The following is a 20,309-nucleotide window of genomic DNA, read 5'->3' on the forward strand; positions in this document are numbered from 1 at the left end:
AGTCAGGGCTGGGGAGATGGCTCAGTGGTTAGAGCACTGGCTGCTCTTCCAGAGGACCCTGGTTTGATTCCCAGCGCCCACATGGTGGCTCACAACCATTCGTAACTCCAGTTCCAGGATCTGATGACCTCTTCTGCTCTCTGCGGGCATCAGACAACCATGCAGACAAAACACCCATCGATTTTAAAAAGAAGGGAAACCCAGGAAGAGGGTCTGACTCCTGCTCTGGGTCCTTTATATGGGATGGCCCTCGCCTCCCTTACCAGACTGCAGGGGCTGCCCAGGAGCCTGCCCCCTTCTCAACGCTGAGTTGCTGGTTGCAGGCAGACTGCGGCAGGCCAGAGACCTTCGGGAAGGCTGCCCCCTAACACCCCCTTGTTCACCGGCCTGTCCTGTCTGCAGGAGTTGCTTTCCCCTATAAGCTGTAATGGGTGTACTTGAATGCCTGAAGGGCCTGTGACCCCAGAAGGGGCCTCACTGATCACCACACCTCCCTCCCTATGCCTCTCTGTGTTTATGACCAATCTAAACGTATCCTCAGCTAGCTTCGCAAATAAATGAGACTCTAATGGTTATTTTATTTGGCTTTGACAATGACTGGGGGCTAACCCCTTATCCACTAATTCCTGGCCTAGCTACCTCCCCAATGGTGCACCCCAACTGCTTGCTGTTTCTCCTGGCCGAGTTGCTCATGTATATCTCTCATGGCCCCTTTGCCCCCTCCTCTTCCCCATTCTTCCTCTTCTCCTCCTCACCTCCAACGAGGTAACTCAGAACCCACCTACCTCTAGTCCCTCCAGAAATTGGCTGTAGCCATTTCTGCTTAGCCAATAGCTTTAAACTAAGGAACAAGGTTTGTGCAGCAAACGCTGGTAAATGTGAGGATTCACTCAGGCCTAGGCCTTGGGGTACAGAATTTAACACTGCAATACATAGCAACAGAACAGACCTCATTATCTCCGTTCTTCCTCACCACCAAGTAAATCCAGTCCATCCCCAACACAGCCTGGAATCGCGCTTGCAGAGCAGGCGCTGCAAGGCCAACCATGACCACGAGGTGGCGATGGCGCTCCTTGCTGGGACCAAAGCCAGCAGCATCGGAGCCTGATTCTAACAGACTCAGGAGGGCACCGTAAAAGAGGCTGGGAGGGTGGGGGTGAGCCACCGGGTTCCTGTGCACCCCTCCCCTCTGAGACCCAGCTCCTCCAGACTGTAAGGGACAGGCTGGGACATAGACAAGGGTCCCAGAAGACACTGGCAGGTCTTTCCGGGGATAACCCCTAATGGATACTTGTTACCTGCTGCCCGTCTGTAGAAGAAACCCAAGTCCGTCCGTGCCTTCGCTTTCGTCTCAAGTCCACCTTTGACCCTCGGGTCTCCCCGCCACTCTACAGTCTCTTCCTGAGGAGGAAAATGGAGTTAGGTACCCAAAGGGCAAGGACGTGGGATGGCCACAACTGTGGGCCACAGACGACTCTGAAAGTCCTGGCTATGTGACCTGGGACAAACCACTCAGCTTCCTCCTCCCCAGACGGACCCCTCACGGTGGACGGAGAGAACCGACTCCTGCCATTTGCCCTCTGACCACCACCCGTGTGTCATGACACAGGCACAGAAGTAAATGTAATATTTAAAATTTTTTTTTCGAATTGTTATGTGCATAGATATTTACCCACACGTATGACTGTGTACCATGTCATGCCCGGTGCCTGGTCAGAGGTGTCAGATGTCCGGGACCTGGAGGTACAGGTTGTTGCACCCATGTAGGTGCTGGGACTTGAACCTGGGTCCTCCTCAAGAACAAGTGCTCTTGGAGCTGGAGGGGTGGCTCAGCGGTTAGAGCACTGACTGCTCTTCCAGAGGTCCTGAGTTCAAATCCCAGCAACCACATGGTGGCTCACAACCATCTGTAATGGGATCTGATGCCCTCTTCTGGTGTGTTTGAAAAAAAAAAAACAGCTATAGTGTACTCATATAACTAAAATAAATAAATCTTTTTTTTAAAGATTTATTTATTTTATTTATATATTAGTATACTGTAGTTCTCTTCAGACACTTCAGAAGAGAGCATCCCATTACAGATGGTTGTGAGCCACCATGTGGTTGCTGGGAATTGAACTCAGGACCTCTGGAAGAGCAGTCAGTGCTCTAACCGCTGAGCCATCTCTCCAGCCCAAATAAATAAATCTTAAAAAAAAAAAAAAAAAAAAAAGAGTCCTTATTGCTCCTGCAGAGGACCTGGGTTCAGTTCCTGGCACCCACACCAGGTGGCTCCAGTTCAGGGGTTCACATCCCCCTAGGAGCTGACATCTTCTAAGCCCTTCAGGTACTTGGGCGTGTGCACACATAGACTTTGCACTTACAAACGCAAACACAGCAGTTTTTGTCTTTCTTATTGATTTTTTGTTTTTTGGGTTTTTTTTTCTAGGGTGATGTTGTTGTTGTTGTCGTTTTGGTTTAGTTTGGTTTGGTTTGGTTTTGACACAGGTTTGCCCAGGAACAGTCGAGGCCAGTCCCCCGACCGAGCCTCATCTCAAAACCCAACCGGAAGAAGGCAGCCTGCTCTTCATTAGCCCAAACTGCCTCCCTCCCCGACCCTCTCCCAGGACTTGGAACCTCAGCCACTGGTCCTTGATGTCGGCTTTCAGTAGCGCACATGTCCGTTTCAAATTAATACACTTTTATGACGTGCCCTTTAATGAACACTACACCCTGCCAGGACGCGAGTCGGAGAGGTGTGGGCTTACTACTGAGGTGGGGACTGGCAGGCACTGGGGACGGAGAACTGGCTCAGCTTGCTGGGGAGCCGCGTGTACTGAGGCCCTCTTGTCCAGTACCGTCCTCCGAGGGTCGGCACTCAGCCCTTTTGATTTGTTTTCTTTTTTTTTTTGTTTGTTTTTTTGTTTTTTTTTTTTTTTTTTTTCAACTGAGCCATCAGGGCAAGAGAAAAAACGCCTTCAAACAAAAATTCAGTGTCCTCTGACCAGCTGGGGTTCGTAGTTCAGCCGGCAGTCTCGGCTGGGTGAAGCAGGAGGATGACCCGTGAGTTTGAGACCAGCCTGAGCTACATAGAAAAAAGTTAGAGACCCTGGGACAAAATAAGCACAAACTGGGGCTGGGGATTTAGCTCAGTGGTAGAGTGCTTACCTAGGAAGCGCAAGGCCCTGGGTTCGGTCCCCAGCTCCGAAAAAAAGAACCAAAAAAAAAAATAATAATAATAATAAGCACAAACTGAATATCGTGGGACAGGGATACGACTCAGGTGGCAGAGCGTTTGCCCAGTGTGCAGCAAACCCCCGGTTAGATCCCAGCACCCCACAAACCAGCGATGGCCGAGACCAGACCGGTAAGATTACTCTTAACCTACAGGATCATGAGGAAATTCAAAACTGCCAACACTCTAGAACACAAAATGGTGGGCGTGGTGGATGGGCATTTTCTCTCCCTCCGTGATGCAGACACAGGCCAGGTTAGACCAGATTAAAAGTAGATAAAGGCAGGTTTAGTAGCAGGCAGCTCTCGGGTGGGTTCACTGATCTCACAGGTGGAGGTCAGCGAAGTCACACGGTAAGGTAAGGGGGGTTTATAGAGCTTAGGCGAGGAGCGTGATTGTCAGCTAGAAGGTGGGACGGTGTCCACACGTGGTCAGACTCTCAGCCATTCCACCCGCACTCTTGGGTGGGTCGCCGGAAACCGGAAATGGGGAGATGAGGTGCGATGTTAGCCCGGGAGTTTTCTGTACATGAATGGGGAGGTCTCTCTGTGCAGGCAGGGATGGGGCCGGTGTGGGGAGAGGGGAAGGGGGGAAGGGGGGAAGGGGGGAAGGGGAGAGGTGGGAGGGCAGATGGAGTTTCCCAGCTTGTGCAGGGAATGAGTAGGGGGCTCTAACCTGTGTACTTTAATCCCAGCACTTGGGAGGCCGAGGCAGGCGATCTCTCAGCTCGAGGCCAGCCTGGGCTACAGAGTGAGTTCTGGAACAGCCGGGGCTACTCAGAGACACCATCTCAAAAAAGAAAAAAGGCAAAAGGAAGGAAGGCACGAAGGAAAGAAGGAAGGAAGATGCAAATGAGGACAGCTGATTACAGAAGCCATCATTGGATCCCAGAGCCCGGGACATAAAAGAACACCTACCATTCGGGTAAGCTAGCGGAAGCGCGCCTTCTCCTGTGTGGTTTATAGGTTTCCCTGCGCTCTTTGAGATGAGTCTACCTCTAGCCTCAGGCTCAACCTGTCTTCCCACCTCAGCCTCCCATGGCCAGGGGCATGGCCTCCTGTTTATATTCTTTTTTTTTTTTTTTTCTTTTTTTCGGAGCTGGGGACCGAACCCAGGGCCTTGTGCTTGCTAGGCAAGCGCTCTACCACTGAGCTAAATCCCCAACCCCTCCTGTTTATATTCTTACTATGAGGGTAACATGTCTGAAACCCATCTTTTAATTAATTACCGAATTATTAGTGGCCATTATCACTGATACCATGAGCGTTATTCAAATGGGTGTGTAGAGGAAGAGAGCTTAAGAAATGTATTTTGGGGGTTGGGGATTTGGCTCAGTGGAAGAGCGCTTGCCTAGTAAGCGCAAGGCCCTGGGTTCAGTCCCCAGCTCCGAAGAAAAGAAAAAAAAAAAAAAAGAGTATTTTGGGGGCTGGAGAGATGGCTCAGTGGTTAGAGCACTGACTGCTCTTCCAGAGGTCCTGAGTTCAAATCCCGGCAACCACATGGTGGCTCACACCTGCATCAGACAGTTTCTTCCCCTGCTCCTGCCCAGGGTCCAGTCAGCCACTTGGCTACCTGGCCCCGCCCGGCTACAGGCACATCTTTCTTAGAGGGCACTGTGCCCAGTTACACAAAAGAGTTTTCCTAAAAGAGAGAAGCGTGTTTTCTTAGTCATCGTTCTATTGCCGTGGAGAGGGAGCAGGGTGACTCAAAAGAGGAAGCATTTAATTCGGGCTTGCTAACAGTTTCACAGATTAGGTCCACTCCGCCAGCACGGCAGGAAGAATGTCACCAGAGCAAGGGTTGTGGGTTACATCCTGATCCATGGCAGACCTCCACATCTCCTAGTAGACCTCTGAGCTAACTGGGGGAGGGGCGGCATTGTGCCAAAGGCCCCCCCCAACCCCCCATCCCATTACACAGAGACAGGAATTTTAGACTACATTTCCCAGCCTCCTTTGCAGTGAGGCACAGTCATAGGATTGAAGGAAAGGCACCCAGATATTAGGGAATCTGAACTTTTTATAAGTCCTAAGACCATCCGTCTGACCTGGAAGGAAACGCCATGTTCCCAGGCTGCTGCTGGCTCCACAGCCTCCCTGAAAAGAATCTTCAGCAAGGGTAGACAGGGCCCTGCTCACAGGGTTCACAGGGTGGGACTGCTTGTGAATGGGCAGGAAAAGGTAACTATGATGCGTGGGACCATGGCTAGGGGCATCGCTCAGGGATTGAGCGCTTCCTCTGCCTGTGCGAGCTTCGGATTGAATCATGGCCAGAACAGTGGAGTCTGGGGATGATAACACAGGACCAACTGTTGGCTGCTTCTAGGAAAATTCTATTTCCTTCTTGCACTCCAAGCTGTCATGTTTAGACATCACATTTGGTGGTTAGCGGCCATCTTTGACAGCCATCTTGGGACCTTCAGGAAAACACGGCTGGTTCCCTTATCCATGACAGAGATGAAGCTCAAAAACAACCTTGGTTCTCCAGAATGTGGGACTACTTGATTCTTCGGGACTGGAGGGGGTCTCACCTCTGGCCTCGTTACCGAGGAGCGTGCATTGCCTGTGACTGAAGTCTTTTGCCTGAGGACATTACCCCAGGCAGCCTGAGCCTTGTTAAGGGACACTGTGGCCCTCCCTCCCTCCCTCCCAGACATAAGGAGTCCAGGCCACTCCAGCCCTTTGTAACTCTGAGCTCTGTGTCCGTAAGGCTCCTGACCTGGGTGCCGTGGAGAAGCCAAGGAGGCACGGTGTGTGGCACTAAAAGGCGTTCAGCTCTAGGCCTCACCTTCCTAGGTGAAGGCTTGAGGGGCGCATGCATGGAAGACACCCAGAGGAAGGTCTAGGGCTTGCTCACAGAGGGTCTGGACCTTAACAGGCAAGGCTGCAAAAGGAGAGGCTTCTTGACAATCGGACACCTCATGCTCTGGCTCTGGTGACAGTTCACCTCTGCAGGCAGGGACACCATATGCTGGTCCCGACAGCTAGGGAGGATCCAGCGTCTTGAGCACTGGATATAAGGGTATTTGTATTAAGAGGGGTATTTCTTTATTCCTCAATGCTTAGATTACCCTCTCCCAATCAAGTTTACATTCTGACCATTGCAGTCCTAGGATGTGTTCGTGACTGGCGGGTGTAGCTTAGCGGTCACTTTGCTGGTCCGGCAAGATTCAGGCCCTACGTTCCATTCCCAGCACCACAAAATACACGTGTGCCCGACTGTGTGCGTGTGTACCACAGAGACAGGAGGGACATGGAGAGGAGACCACAACCTCCTCCCTTCTTCTTGAGCAGCGTCCTAGAGCAGCACAAACCCAGTGTGCTTGGCTGGATGACTGTTCCCTGCCTGCCCCTCATCTCCAAGAAGGCAATTCACCTGTGTAGAACCTTCTCCTGGCTGCGTGCGTCCATGTGCTGTGAGTCAAGCCTGGGTAGCAACAACCCTTGGTTACTAGAAGCAGGGTTAATCCGGGCAATCCTGACACAGGCATGTATGTCAAGTATCAGAAGTTTGCCACCAAGGCTGCAGGGCACAGACACCCCCAGTCCCCAGCCCAGGAGCTCCAAGTGGGGGAAAAGGCCTCTAAGCTTGACTGAGCTGCGACAGGGTCCAGGGGTGAGGGGTGCTGTGTGAGTGCGTGCAATACGTGTCACCTGCCAATCACAGCACAAGTCATGTGTATGACCCAGACTGACAGAGCCCAGCCTGCTGTGGGCTGTCACCTGATCCTCACACTGTCCCAGCTGGGGCAGTTCACAGGCTACTTATAGAGCTAACTACCCAGCCACTCTGTCCCTGCCCTGACCCCGGAACTGGGTCTGTCTCCCTCTAGTAAGGGGTCAGGCGCTGGGCATCCAGCCAAGGCTCTCCGTGCACTGCCTATCCGTACATGGGGCATCTATGACTGTCAGGCAACACCTTCCACGGGATGCCGCCTCGCCCTGCTGGCTCCTTGTTCCTTCCACCTCCCATGGATCCCACCAGATGCTGCGGTCCAATGGTACCCGGATTCCTGAGGTCGCAGCAGCCAGCCATGCACCTCCCTTGCTTGGCATCTGGGAACCCTCACTCTGGAGGACAAAGGTCACCTCGTGAGGACACCCAACCACAGAATGACAGCTTACCTCTCTGCTGGACACCAGGCCAATCTGGGCAGTCTCAGGAAGGTGCCCCGGCACTGGGAACTCAAGCAATGCCCTTTAACCCTACTTCCCACAATGCCCCAGACCTTCTTCAAGTCTCTCCTTCTTAAGTACTGAGACTTGAGCCTCCATGATGGCTCGATCACGCTTCCCACCCCCCTCTCTCCCCCTGAATGACGGCAGGAAGACCAAGTGGATCCCACCTGAGGGAAGTTACCTCTCTCATGTCTAACAAGATACAGGCAGCCAGAGCCGACATAACCCTGGCGTGCAGCAGGGCGAGGAACTCAGGCCCTTGCTCTCTCAGTGATGAGTTCTTCCCGAACGTTGTCTCAGTTTGAAGTAGATGACTCTGCTCCAGCCCCAGGTCCCCATTCCGGCCACTAGAGAGGAAAAACCGCAGGAAATGTTTCTTTCTCTCGGAAGCATCTTGCTTGTTTCTAACTGACCATATCTAGCGAGGAAAAGCAAGGAAACAATCTATTTTGAGGGCCAAAATGTGCCATGTGCTCAGCTAAAAATACAAGAGAGTTAGTGCTCAGAGGAGGGAGGCTGGCACGTGGGGCAGAGGCAGCCTCTGCCGCACAGTTGCCCAGTAACGGGCCTCATTCTTCTCACCCTGGTTTAATCAGTGGAATAAAATAACGCAGTTTGGAACGCCGAGACTGAGCCGGTGGTGGCGCACACCTTTGATCCCAGAACTTGGGAAGGAGGCAGAGGCAGGTGGATCTCTGAATTCGAAGCCAGCCTGGTCTGCAAAGTTCCAGGGCAGCCTGGGCTACACAGAGAAACCTTGTCTCAAAAAATAAACAAACAAGGAAAGAAAAAGGAAGGAAGGGAGGGAGGGAAGGGAGGGAGGGAGGGGGAGAGAAGGAGGGGGAAGGACACCTTCAATCCCAACACTTGGTGCTCGAGAAGCAGAGGAGGCAGGCAGATCGGAGTTCGAGGAGGCCAGCCTGGTCTACAGAGCCAGTTCCAGGATAGCCCGCCCGGGGCTACACAGAGAAACCTGTCTCCAAAACCAAACAAACACGAAAGACGAGGCTAGAGTGGCATAGGGTGAGCGCCTCGCCCTGGATCACCACTGACTTCTGGATGAGATTTGGAGCCACAAGCACCTAAGGTGAGTGACAAGCAACTGTGACAGAGGCAGGCCACCCAGAGCAGGGCCATCCAAGAGACCTCAGAGAGCACTGCCCAGTCCCATCTCCATCCTGCCTGCCTGAAACAGACATTTTGTTACACCCAAGGACTCATTCCTTCTCTCTTTTTGGAGCCATTATGAGTAGTAGAAGCCAGGGCTGGGGCTGGGGCTGGGGCTGGGGCTGGGGCTGGGGCTGGGGCTGGGGCTGAGTGGGTACAGCACTTGACTGGCATTCAGTCCCCAGTGCTACATAAAACTGGGTGAGGTACAGGCCTTTGATCCCAGCTGCAGGATGTGGAGGCAGGAGGTTCAGGAGTTCAAGGCCATCTTTGGCTAATATGCAAGTCTGGGCCAGCCTGGGCTACAAGTCTGGGCCAGCCTGGACTACATGAGACTCTTTCTTAAAGACGATTAAACAAGTAAAGAAATAAATAACAAGAGAAGCCAAGTATGCAGGCTCATGAATGAAATGCTACCTACCCCTTGGGAGGCTGAGGCCAGAAAACCGCCATAAACTCAAGGCCAGTCTAGGTTACGAAATGAAGTGTTGTCCTAAGCAGCCCTGCTCTGTAGCTTTTATCACCCTCACAGGCTGTCCCCGGATCGCAGGCCTGTGGCTACCCGTGACTCTAGGCTCCGAATCTGTCTGGCCCTTATGAAACATTCCTCACAGTTCATCTCAGCCGCTCTCTCTGTGGTCCATTCTCCTTGATTTGACCATGATGGTGGTGGCGGGACAAACTTCAGATCCTGGGATTCAAGTCCCCGACCCTCCCTTCCCTAATCCTGCCCGACAAAGGGCCTGGAAACCTGGGGCGCTCCAGGCTTGGGCTTCCCCAGTTCTGTACACATATCCATTGCTTTTCCCCCCCATCGCTCCCCACCCCCCCTGCTGCTTGGAGACCTGCTTGAGCTACTTGGGTTGGAAGCTGGCTTCCTGCTAAGCTAGCCTCTCGGCAGGGAGCCACGCACACCCATTTCCAGGAAAAGTTCAGGTCGATTGATTTAGAACCAGGTAGGTAGGGGGTCCCACTTTCCTGCGTGGTCTTGAGAAAGTTACAGCCCCTCTCTGTGCCTCATCTGTCTGTTGCTCTGCTCGGGGCCCTGACTGCCTCCTCCTGACCTGCACCAGCTTGGAGATACTCCTCCCTCAGTTCAGGCCCCTCCTCTTTCTGATCTCCAGCGGACATTCCCACACCTGCCTCCCAGGCTGGCTATGTAGATTCAAAGACCTTGGGAGGCCTCACCCAGGGGAAGGGACGGATAGACAGGAGAACTACATCACCACCAAGGGTCCAAACTACCCAAGGTGGTCAGGGCCTGGTAGGGTCCCAGGGCCTTTCTGAAAAGAAGGGCTATTTGCAGGGGTGCTGGCAGGGTGAGCAGGGTCATTGGGGGTGGGGTGAGGCACTGCAACCGCAGAGTCAGGGGATGTTGCCAAGTTCCTCCTGTTGAAAAGACAACCGTGCTAGGTTCTGGAGCGACCCTCACGGAAGAATGAGGCAGCAGCCAGGCTACTCACCAGAGCTGCAGGTACCGTCCTGTGGCTGTCTCTCTTCGCCAGGGCTCCGTCCATTCTACAGCTGACAAGACTGAGACTCAAAGACAGAGTTGGGAAATCAGCTGGGAGAAAGCAAGGTTCTCTGCTGGGGTTCTTACCAGTCTCCCTGGGGAGGCCCCGGAGTCAGCAGGAGGCAGGAAACAGGCTAAGTCTGGCCAGCTCTGCGCCCAGCTCACCTCCCAGATTCCCCGGGATGCTTGCCTGAGTCCTTCCCCGAATGCTGGCCTCACTCCTGGCCTTGTGCTCTGACTTCTTGTCTGGTATAACAAATTCCCTTTGGGATCCCCCTCCCCCCCGGAGTTCAATCTCTGTATCACCTTTATTTTTCTTTTTTCTTTCTTTTTTTTTTTTCGGAGCTGGGGACCGAACCCAGGGCCTTGCTCTTCCTAGGCAAGTGCTCTACCACTGAGCTAAATCCCCAACCCCCACCTTTAATTTTCATGTGTTCCTTTATGTTCCCTGGCTGCCTTAGAACCCATAACGTACAGCAGGCTGGCCTTGAACTTTCGGGGATCCTCTTAGCCCGGTCTTCCGAGAGCTGGAATTTCAGGTCGGTGCCTTCACACCCAGCCAAGGCTTTTATAACAGTTTTGTATTTTCACCCTTTGAGATGGGCTCCAGTGCAGCGCTGGCCGGCCAGCCTTGACCTTGACATAGAGCCTAGGACAACCTTGAACTCTTGGTCCTGCAGAACACTGGGATCACAGGCCCGCACCACCATGCCCAAAGCTAGTCTTACTTTAGCTGTGGGGGGTCCTCGCCGGGGATCGGTGAGGCTCCAGCCAGCAGCCGCGATCCCTGGCTCCAGCCGCCTGGCCTGGGTAGTGCAGGATGTGGGGCTGGGCTGGCCGGGCGCCTGCCTGAGTCACTGGGCGTGAGGCAGCCTGAGTCAGGCTGGGAGGGAAGTCCCTGCGGAAGGGGCTTTCGCAGCGTGATGGAATCACGGGGAAAGAGAAAGTGTGTTCCATGTCCCTGTGACACACTGACCTTGGGTGAGCCTGGGCCACGGGCACCCAGCCTACAGCTCCAGAGGCCCCCAGGCACTTGGAGCGCCGGTTCAGTCACCCCAGCTTCCCGAGGACACGGCCCGGGCCCCGGCGGACGCCTGCCCACAGGGTGGCAGTATAAGAAGGGCCCTTGGCAGTCTTCCAGGCCACCTTACAAGCTCTTTGTGTCAGGTGTGCCCAGGGGCCCGGGCAGGCAGTTAAAATTCCTCACCCTGCTTCCCCCGGGGTTGTCACCAAATGAGCCTTTCCCTTCGATGGTGGAAATTCTGATCACCTACTAGCAGCTTTTCAGAACCTGTGCTAAGACAGTGAGTGTAGTATATTTACTCCTGCCTTAACAAGAGAAAATGTTCTGGTACAAGGGGGTTTTCCACACTTAGAAGGCAGAGGCAAGCAGGTGCTGTGAGTTCAAGGCCAGCCTGGTCTTCAATACCTACTGAGGCACTGTCTCAAACAACAACACTATGAGCTGGCATTCTGGGCTCGGCGAGAGCACCAACCAGCCATAAATACAGTGTTATCTAGGCCAGCTACCGTACAGTCGAGATTCAGACTCGTTTTGAACTGAGTTTGTTTTCTAAGAGACTTGCTTATTTTATGTGTGTATTTTTTGCCTGCTAGGATGTCCCTAGGACACAATGTTTGTGGGTTCCTTTTGGAAACAGGGTCTCACTGTGTAGCCCTGGCTGCCCCGGATCTCACTGTGTAGACCAGGTTGGCCTTGTTAAGAATCAGGTGGGTAGGGCTGGAGAGATGGCTCAGCGGTTAAGAGCACCCGACTGCTCTTCCAGAGGTCATGAGTTCAATTCCCAGCAACCACATGGTGGCTCACAACCATCTGTAAAGAGATCCGATGCCCTCTTCTGGTGTGTCTGAAGACAGCTACAGTGTACTTATATATAATAAATAAATAAATCTAAAAAAAAAAAAAAAAAAAGAATCAGGTGGGTTGGGGTTAAGACTGGAGCCTGCAAGGGGTTGGGGATTTAGCTCAGTGGTAGAGCGCTTGCCTAGCAAGCGCAAGGCCCTGGGTTTGGCCCCCAGATCCGAAAAAACAAACAAACAAAACAAAACAAAACAAACAAACAAAAAAAACTGGAGCCTGCTTATTGCTTTCAGATTATTTTATTTTATTTTATTTTATTTTATTTTATTTTGAGACAAGGTGTCACTATGTAATCCTGGCTGGCCTCAAACTTGCCACAATCCTCCTGCCTCAGTTTCCTAAATGCTAGGAGTATGTGTGTGTGTGTGTGTGTGTGTGTGTGTGTGTGTGTCCACATCTAAACATTCTAGTAGTCACACCAAAAAAAAAAAATTTTTTTTTTTTTTGGTTCTTTTTTTCGGAGCTGGGGACAGAACCCAGGGCCTTGCGCTTCCTAGGCAAGCACTCTACCACTGAGCTAAATCCCCAACCCCCACACCAAAATTTTTAATGCCCGGAATTGCCTCACACAGCAGGAGAGGATACCTTAGCCGGTGAAGGCATTTTTCAACAACCCTGACAACCCAAGTTTGATCCTTGTAACTCCCGTGGCAGGAGGAGAGAACTGAACCAGAACCTACTGTCATGGCGGCTACACACCCAGAGCAGCTCCCTTTTCCAGTGAAATAATGGCTCACAGGGCTGGCGGGGGTGCAGAGGCTGACACTGTGTATTGATCGAGGTGATGGGGACAGGATCACAGAATTGCTGCCATCCCTAGAGTCATCAGCGCTGACCTGACCATTGCTGGGCCATTTTCTTCTCCAAGTGGTTGGGGGTTCCCAAAGCAACAGGGTCCCCCAGGAGATCTATCCCACCTCCCTAGCTGCCTGAGACCCTGAGACACCCACACCAAGGACGGCCTAAGATGCTCCAACCTCCACCCCACCTTGGCCCCTGGATCCTTTACCCGTCTTTTGCTAGATATCTGTAACTCTTGGGTCTCAGCCTGACTGTGTGGCTGCTGAGGTCTTGGGGAGGGGGTACATTTCCAGGGGAGGCCACCCTTTTCAGACAGACATTGTTCGAGTGGGGACATCAGGTGGGCAACCCAATCCAGTCTCTGTGGAAATACGTTCCTTTTCTGTTCTACCTTCCTGTAGCAAACCCTCTGGGAGAGGGGCCCATCTGAAGAGTGGGCAGATCCAGGAACAGGGTGAAGGGGCGGGCTCATGCCAAGAGAGGTTGCTGTTGGTAGGGGCTTCGAGTCTTTTTTACATCAGTCCCACCAACCCAAGGGACTCTCAGATGGTCAGCACCTAGCCCCTCCCTGGGGGCCCCTGAGCTCAGGGGCTGAGGCACTGCCAGACTGGAGGTGGGGGATGGGAACACGCCCCAAAGGACAAGGACAAAGGCAGCGGAGGGGCATGAGCTCCAGAGACAGAGCGCACATGCTCCTCACCCAGGCCTGGGAACTGGCAGGGCACCCTGGATGGTGACCCAGAAACCTGGCTGTCAGCCGCTCTGCCCAGCACTGCCCACAAGAACTGGAGTGGCTGGCCAGGGTGGGCAAGAAAGACTCTGGGCTCTCTGTTCACTAATCTATCCCTAGAGACCCCCGCCAGATGCTGTGGGCCTGCAGGGGATAAGCCGGTGTGGGTTAACCCCCGCCCAGAGCCCACTGCCCACTTCCAGGAGATTTGGTCTTGGCAAGTCGCCGACCTGTGGTGCTGTGGTCAGGTCCCTAGGAAGGAGAATGGAAAGAGGCTGCCTGAGCCAGTCTCAAGGGAGACTGGGTCCTGGAAGTCACCGTGAGCCATGGGGTGGAGACAGGTCTGGAAAGCATAGGAGTGACTGAGACCCTGATGACGGGAAGACAGGGCCCTCTGCGGCCCCCTCCGAGCCAGACTCCGAGCCAACAGACTGCACAGCTTCAGCCCTACCTCCGTCTCCTTCCAGGAGCCATCTCCTCTCCCTTATTCCCTCTCCACCTACCTCCATCGGCTCACCCTCACAGTTAAGGTTGCCTTGGGCCTGGTGTCTGGTCTGCTGGGGTTGAAGAGGCAGAAAACAGCCTGGGAGGTGTGACAAATGTCTTGGAGTGTCCTCACTGCCCCGCAAGACCTGCTGGTCCCTCCACCACTGTCCTGCTCACTTCCTAACACTTTCCTCTGGTTTGCCTTGCCAACCCCATGCTTCTACAACCCGACGGAGAACCCCTCCAGGCCTTCCCCAAACAGAGACCAGGACTATTTTCTCAACCCTGAGAAGGGTTCACAGCGAAGATTCGGGGTGGCCTGGGGTGCCCAGTCTAAGAAATACATCAGTTTTGAATTCAATAGTTGGCTGGTGCCTCTCTCAGAGGCAGAGGGCTCAAGTAAAGAGCTCTCTCCCACCACAGGCATGATGGACAGCTGTTCTGAAGCTCAGGCTTGACAGCATCCGCCAGTTGGGTCCGTCTGCTTCCCAGGATAAGACCGCCTCTGCCGGTCCCACATCTGGCGGGGAATTTTGTTTTGAGACCAGGTTTCACTCTGTAGTCCGGGCTTTGGGACAGAAACTCACTGAGATCTGCCTGCCTCTGCAGACCAAGTGCTGGGATGAAGGGCTTGTGTCATCTCATCTGTTCTCAGAGCCAGGTGTTAAGGAGCAGACAGAAGGAAACAAGGTGAAGACCTTGTGAGACTGGGCTGCAGAGATGGCTCAGCGGTTAGAGCACCGACTGCTCTCCCAGAAGTCCTGAGTTCCAATCCCAGCAACCACATGGTGGCTCACAACCATCTGTAATGGGATCTGATGCCCTCTTCTGGCCTGCAGGCATACATGCAGACAGAATGCTGTATACATAAATAAATTATAAATAAGTCTTTAAGAGAGAGAGAGAGAGAGAGACCTGTGAGACTCACCTGTAACCCTAGAGCCACATGGAAGAGGAAGGCGTCTAAAGCAACAGAGCTGTGACAGGCCCAGCGCAGAGCCTCGAATTAGAATCCCAATTCCTGTTAGCACTCTCAAGGCCCCCGGGGGCTGGTGGGAAGTAGGTAAGGCTAACAGACCTTAAACTACTGGCTCGGGCTAAGGCTGCGAGGGGACTCTCAAGGGTTCTACAGATGCCCTGGGTAGGAGGGGGTCTTGGTATCTTACCTGCCCTCTGTCTGTCAGTCTGTCCCACCGTATGGACTCTACAATTTCCTTGGCCAAAGGGAAAGTATTTGATCTTAGATGCCCCAGTACCAAATACCAATGGATAGCAGACACTGACTGCTGTGCTCGACCTTGGGCAGACCTCACGAATGAACACTCGGACCGTTTAGACCAGTTAGTTGGGGAGGGAACCAGCAGGTAGGAGTTTGTACATATCACTGGCTGACCTGAAACTTACCATGTAGACCAGGCTGGCCATCAACAGTAGGGATCTGCCTGTGTCTGCCTTGGGAGCGCTGGGGTGGAAGGTGTGTGCACCACCGTGCCTTCCAGGCTTCCAGGCTGTTGGCCCTGAGGGTTTTAGTCCGACCAGGCGGCTCGGACACCAGGCCTTGCCTTTCAGGTAGGAAGAGCTTCAGAACGGTGCTTACAAAACTGTTGGGAAACTGGAGGAGGAGCAGGCTCCAGGCCGGGCTCCTAGGACAGGTCTGAGCTGCTGGCCTCTACCCCAGTGAAGACAGGGACAGGAAGCCTACCTGTCACCATACCTGCATTCTGACCCCATAAACAATAGCAACTGGGCGTTCTTCAGCGCTCCTGGGAGTGCTCCCCCTTTGGTCCTAGCATCTAGCAGTGGCTTCAGAGGTGTTGGGGGAATGGGGCTGAACACCAGCTTGTGTTGTCTGCCCTCTCCCAAGCCTAGCCTATCCCCACGCTGGACATCTGTCTTGTCTCTACCTGTCTGCTTCCCCCACCACAGCACAGAGAAAGTACATCATCGGTGATGTTGCAGGTTCCTTTCCGTCCCCCTATCCTTCCACCCGACACAAATGCCTTGACTATATGAGCCAGTCCCGGTGCCTGGAAAGAAACCTCGGGGAGGCTGAAAGGGGCAAGAGCCTAAGGGTTTGGTTTGCTTTTTTTGAGACAAGAGTTTGACGGTGTATCTCTGGCTGGCCTTGACAGAGGGATCTGCCTGCTTCTGTCTCCCCTGTGCTGGGTTTTAAAACCTGGCCCCTGTGCCTGACCCAAGCCTCCTTTTTCATTCCCTCAGGATTGGGGTGGGAATACTGCTCACTGATGGGGGAGACAGAGAGGGAAGAGAAAGACCCTCGTAGCTCTGTTTCTGCCCAACAACCTCTCTTCCTCAGTTTTTTTCCAAGGTTAGATAAGAGCTGATGGATGTTCCCAGTCTCTCTCCTTGCGTGTGTGTGTGTGTGTGTGTGTGTGTGTGTGTGTGTGTGTGTGTGTGTGTGTGTGTGTGTGTCCTGGGTCTCTCAGGTGGGAGGAAGGCAGGCAGAGAGCTGTTCTCCCTGTTCTCTCTGCTTGACGGTTGGTTTTTCCCTCGAAAGTTGGAGCCAGAAGAGGCCCTCCTCCCACTCCAGCCGGCCAGGCTTCCTGGCAACAGAGCTTGTGGTCAGTAGGGCTCTGATGTCTGGTCCTGCCAGAGGGACCAGATGCACTGGAGTAGCTGGGCGACTCTGGGAGAGTGGGCAAGCACCTTGTGTAGAAGAATGGCTCCCAAAGTGGCTGGCATGGGTCAGACCTGGTTAATAAGGCCAACACTTGGAGCCAACCTAACATTGCCTGGCGTGGGTCAATGTTCTCGGTTTGGGCTGGGTCAGGTTGACGCCTGCTGTAAGCTCATGGCTATGATGAGTGGCCCTGTCACTCCGTGGTGTCCTGCACAGCTGCTGAAGCTGGGCACACACCTCCCGTGGTCCAGCAGTTCCTCTCCTAGGCACGCACCCAACAGAAATCCCAGATCCAGTCACTGGGAACCCTGCCACACCAGGGTAGTATTCACTCCCTGTAACAGCCGGAACCAGCAACTGTCCAGAAGCCCTTCCACAGGGCAGGGTAAACAAACTGCCGGGCCTTCACACTCGGTAAGCTCGGGGCCCTGTGGGCGAACTCTGCAGCCACGTGCTGTGGCATGGATGAGTCTGCCTGGCAAAAGGCCGAGGAAGGAAGTGAGTTTGAGCATCCACACTGTGAAACCCACTGCCACCGTACGTGCCTGGATACAAACATCTGAGATGCTGGCCCTAACAGAGAGGAAGCCGACCTATTCCTCGGTCTTGGCACATCTGCTCCAAAGGTGTTCAAAAGTCACTGGGCGAACAGTTAAAACATGCAATTTCTTACATACTTTTGGAAAGGTCTTTTTTTTTTTTTTTAAATCTAATATTGCAGTGGAAAGTACTTGTCGTATAGTACTGGCCAGCAAACTTGTGGCAATCCTCCTGCCTCGGTCTTCCAGTGCACATAGAGTTGCCGACAATGGGTAAACTTACTTGAACATTTTTTTATTTCTCTCTTATGCGTATGTGTGGGGGGCAGGCACGTGTGAACGTCAGAGGTCAGCTTGTGGTTGCTTCTCCTCCTTCTTTACCGTTTGAGACCCCAGGATGCAACTCTGGTAATCAGACTTGGCCACAAGCACATTCACCGAGCCAAACCATCATTAGAGCTTTTTTTTTGGTTTGTTTCAGACGGGGTCTCACTAGGTCGCCCTGGAACTCAGTGTGTAGACCAGAGAGTCACAGAGGTCCACCTGCCTCCTAGGTGCCTGGAAGTCTTTTACACGGCGGCCGCAGCAGGCCGGGAACTCCTACCCTGCCTCAGCCTTTTAAGAACCACCACCACCACGCTCACCCTCCACCCCCTTTTAAAGACAGGGTCTTGGGGGCTAGAGAGATGGCTCAGCAGTTAAGAGCACTGACTGCGGGCTGGAGAGATGGCTCAGTGGTTAAGAGCGCTGACTGCTCTTCCAAAGGTCCTGAGTTCAAATCCCAGCAACCACATGGTGGCTCACAACCATCTGTAATAAGGTCTGATGCCCTTTGGTGTGTCTGAAGACAGCTACAGTGTACTTATATGAAATAAATAAATTAATCTTAAAAAAAAAAAAAAAGAGCACTGACTGCTCTTCCAGAGGTCATGAGTTCAATTCCCAGCAACCACATGGTGGCTCACAACCATCTGTAATGAGATCCGATGCCCTCTTCTGGTGTGTCTGAAGACAGCGACAGTGTACTCACATATAATAAATAAATAATTCCTTAAAAAAAAAAAAAAAAAAAAAAGACTGAGTTTCTCTACCACAGTCCTAGCTGTCCTGGGACTCAGGAGAACCTGTTTCCCTCTGCTGCCACACGGGGCCCTCAGTCACTTCTTATTGAAGTTTGAGGCCCAAACCTAGGTAGGACCCCTACCCCAGGCTTCCCTTTTTCAGTGTCCTGGTTTGGTTACCTGGTTAGACACGCCTCATCCTTGCCTCTTCTGGGTAACCCTACATGGAAAGTCCAGACAGAGAACACCAGAGTGTCCCTCGTCCTGCCCTTCAGGGAACGACCGGTCTCAAACTACACGGAACTCTCTATACCAGTCCTTCCGTGCGCTCTAACGGAGCCAGCTCTTCTGGGGTACAGCTCATTTGATACCAGACATTCCGGTTGGGATCTCTGAAGGTCAGTGTTTGTCCCTGGGAAGATTCAGGCCCAGGATTCATTCCCCACTAGCTTCCTGGACCTGGCCCACCTACTCTCCAGATCCAAGAGGGCCTGTTCATACCTAACTAGTGCTTCCTGCAGCTCCCACTAGGTCTTTAGGTCCTGTCCCAAGTCCACGCTCGAAAGCGCACAGGACTTCGTTCACCCACCGCATGTACCCCAAGAACTTGGAGGTCAAAAACGGTTTTCAACCTCAAGGCCGCCTCTTGCCTGGCCGTTACCTGCCTTCTTTGCTTCTTTACAGATGTGAGGTTCCATGGGACTCCCTACCCCGACCCCCTACTCACTCTTATGCCTAAATAGTACCGTAAAAGGCAAGGAGTGGAATTCAGGGCACGGGCAAGCCAGAAAGCACGCAGGTATCTGCACAGGGGTCGGCGGGCAGAACTACATTTCAGGAGTGGGAAAGGAAGGCGGGAGGGAGGCAAACTCTTGTATTTATTTGCCTTGAACTTTACTTACACCTGCCTACTTCCAGAGAGGGTCTTGGGTACAAAATACACACAAGACACAAGACAAGCCGGTGAGCAAGTCAGGACCAAGAGAAGTAGAAAAATACGATCAAGCCACTTTACTGAAAGTGGGCCAAGCAATTGGCCAACCTTTCCCAAAGCCCATTCAGGAAGGATATCCTCTTTTGGTCCGCACAGGTCAGAGGCGGTAGACGCAGAGGGGCCACTACTACATTGGGGGGAAAGGGGCCTGCAGGACCATTCCCAAACTTCCCCCCTTCAACACCATGGCAAGGGCCTAGTCGCTTAGGTTGCTGCCAATGGCCGGTGCTGGTGCTAGTGGGAGTTGGTAGCTTGCTCAGCCACACCTCGCTACGAAGGTCCCCAGAGCTCGCGCCCCTCCAGCCAACTCCGCTCGCGGGGCACCAAGATGGAGGGCGCGGCGCGCTTCCACCCCGCCCCGCCCCCACAGCGGCTGCACACAAAGGGGCAGCCGCTCCTCCCCTAGACTGCCCCGGCGCCCTAGGCTCCCCTCCACCCGATGGGCACGCCCCTCCGTGACTTCCTCCCTCTCCAGTGGCACCTCAGGAGTTGAGGGTCACCTGGACCTTGGCCCGGGACCCGCGGGCCTACCCAGGCCGCCGGCGCTCGCCCGCCGCGCCCCACCCCCACCGAGCACGTGCTGCCCCGCGCCCAGGGCGCCATCCTACGGCCCATGGGAGGGGGGAGCTGAGCCCGCCGTGCTCCCCACCCCCCACCGGAAACATTCCTGAGGCATTCCTGAAACTTGGAGGCCCGCCTCCCCACACCCCGGGCTCCCACCCCGCCTCTGGCCTGGCGCAGGATGGGCCCCCGCATCCCCTTCCACCGCCCGCGCGCCCCCCGAGGAGAGAGGGCTGACCGCGGAGGAAGGGGAGCAGAGTTATGAGTCACAATCGTGTGTCACTGGGCCCGCATTGCAATTCCCTGCATCATGAGAGGTGTGGAAAAGGCCGACTCGGGGAACCGAGGTGGGGAGGTGCGTCCAGGGGCCCGCGACCGGCCTGCAGGGCGCGCCTCTTCGCCTGCTTCCCCGCGCGCCATCTTCCCACTTTGGCTTCCTCGGTCCCAGCAACAAGTCTTTTGTTGAGCCAGGCACCCGGAGGCGGGAAACTAGAACCCCCTGCCCTCAAGGGGCTTCCAGGGGCCCCTTGTCCAACTCTTAA

General features: G+C 53.8%; 1 long non-coding RNA gene across 9 annotated transcripts in view; it reads right to left on the reverse strand.

Moving 5' to 3' along the window:
• Window positions 1-20,265, reverse strand: part of LOC120098859 (uncharacterized) — a 23,920-nt gene extending 3,655 nt beyond the window's left edge. For 2 of the 9 annotated variants that reach the window (XR_005497514.2, XR_005497517.2), the window contains exons 1-3: window positions 10,023-20,265; window positions 7,574-7,739; window positions 1,299-1,401 (exon numbers count right to left, since the gene is read on the reverse strand). This is a non-coding gene — a long non-coding RNA (uncharacterized LOC120098859). Of the gene's footprint in view, window positions 1-1,298; window positions 7,285-7,573; window positions 7,740-10,022 lie in introns of all 9 variants that reach the window. The other 7 variants (XR_010060983.1, XR_010060986.1, XR_010060988.1 and 4 more) reach the window with 6 other exon arrangements.
• Window positions 20,266-20,309: the final 44 nt, after the last annotated feature.

Source organism: Rattus norvegicus, chromosome 20 (genome assembly GCF_036323735.1).
Source record: "Rattus norvegicus strain BN/NHsdMcwi chromosome 20, GRCr8, whole genome shotgun sequence".
Classification (NCBI taxonomy): Eukaryota; Metazoa; Chordata; class Mammalia; order Rodentia; family Muridae; genus Rattus; species Rattus norvegicus.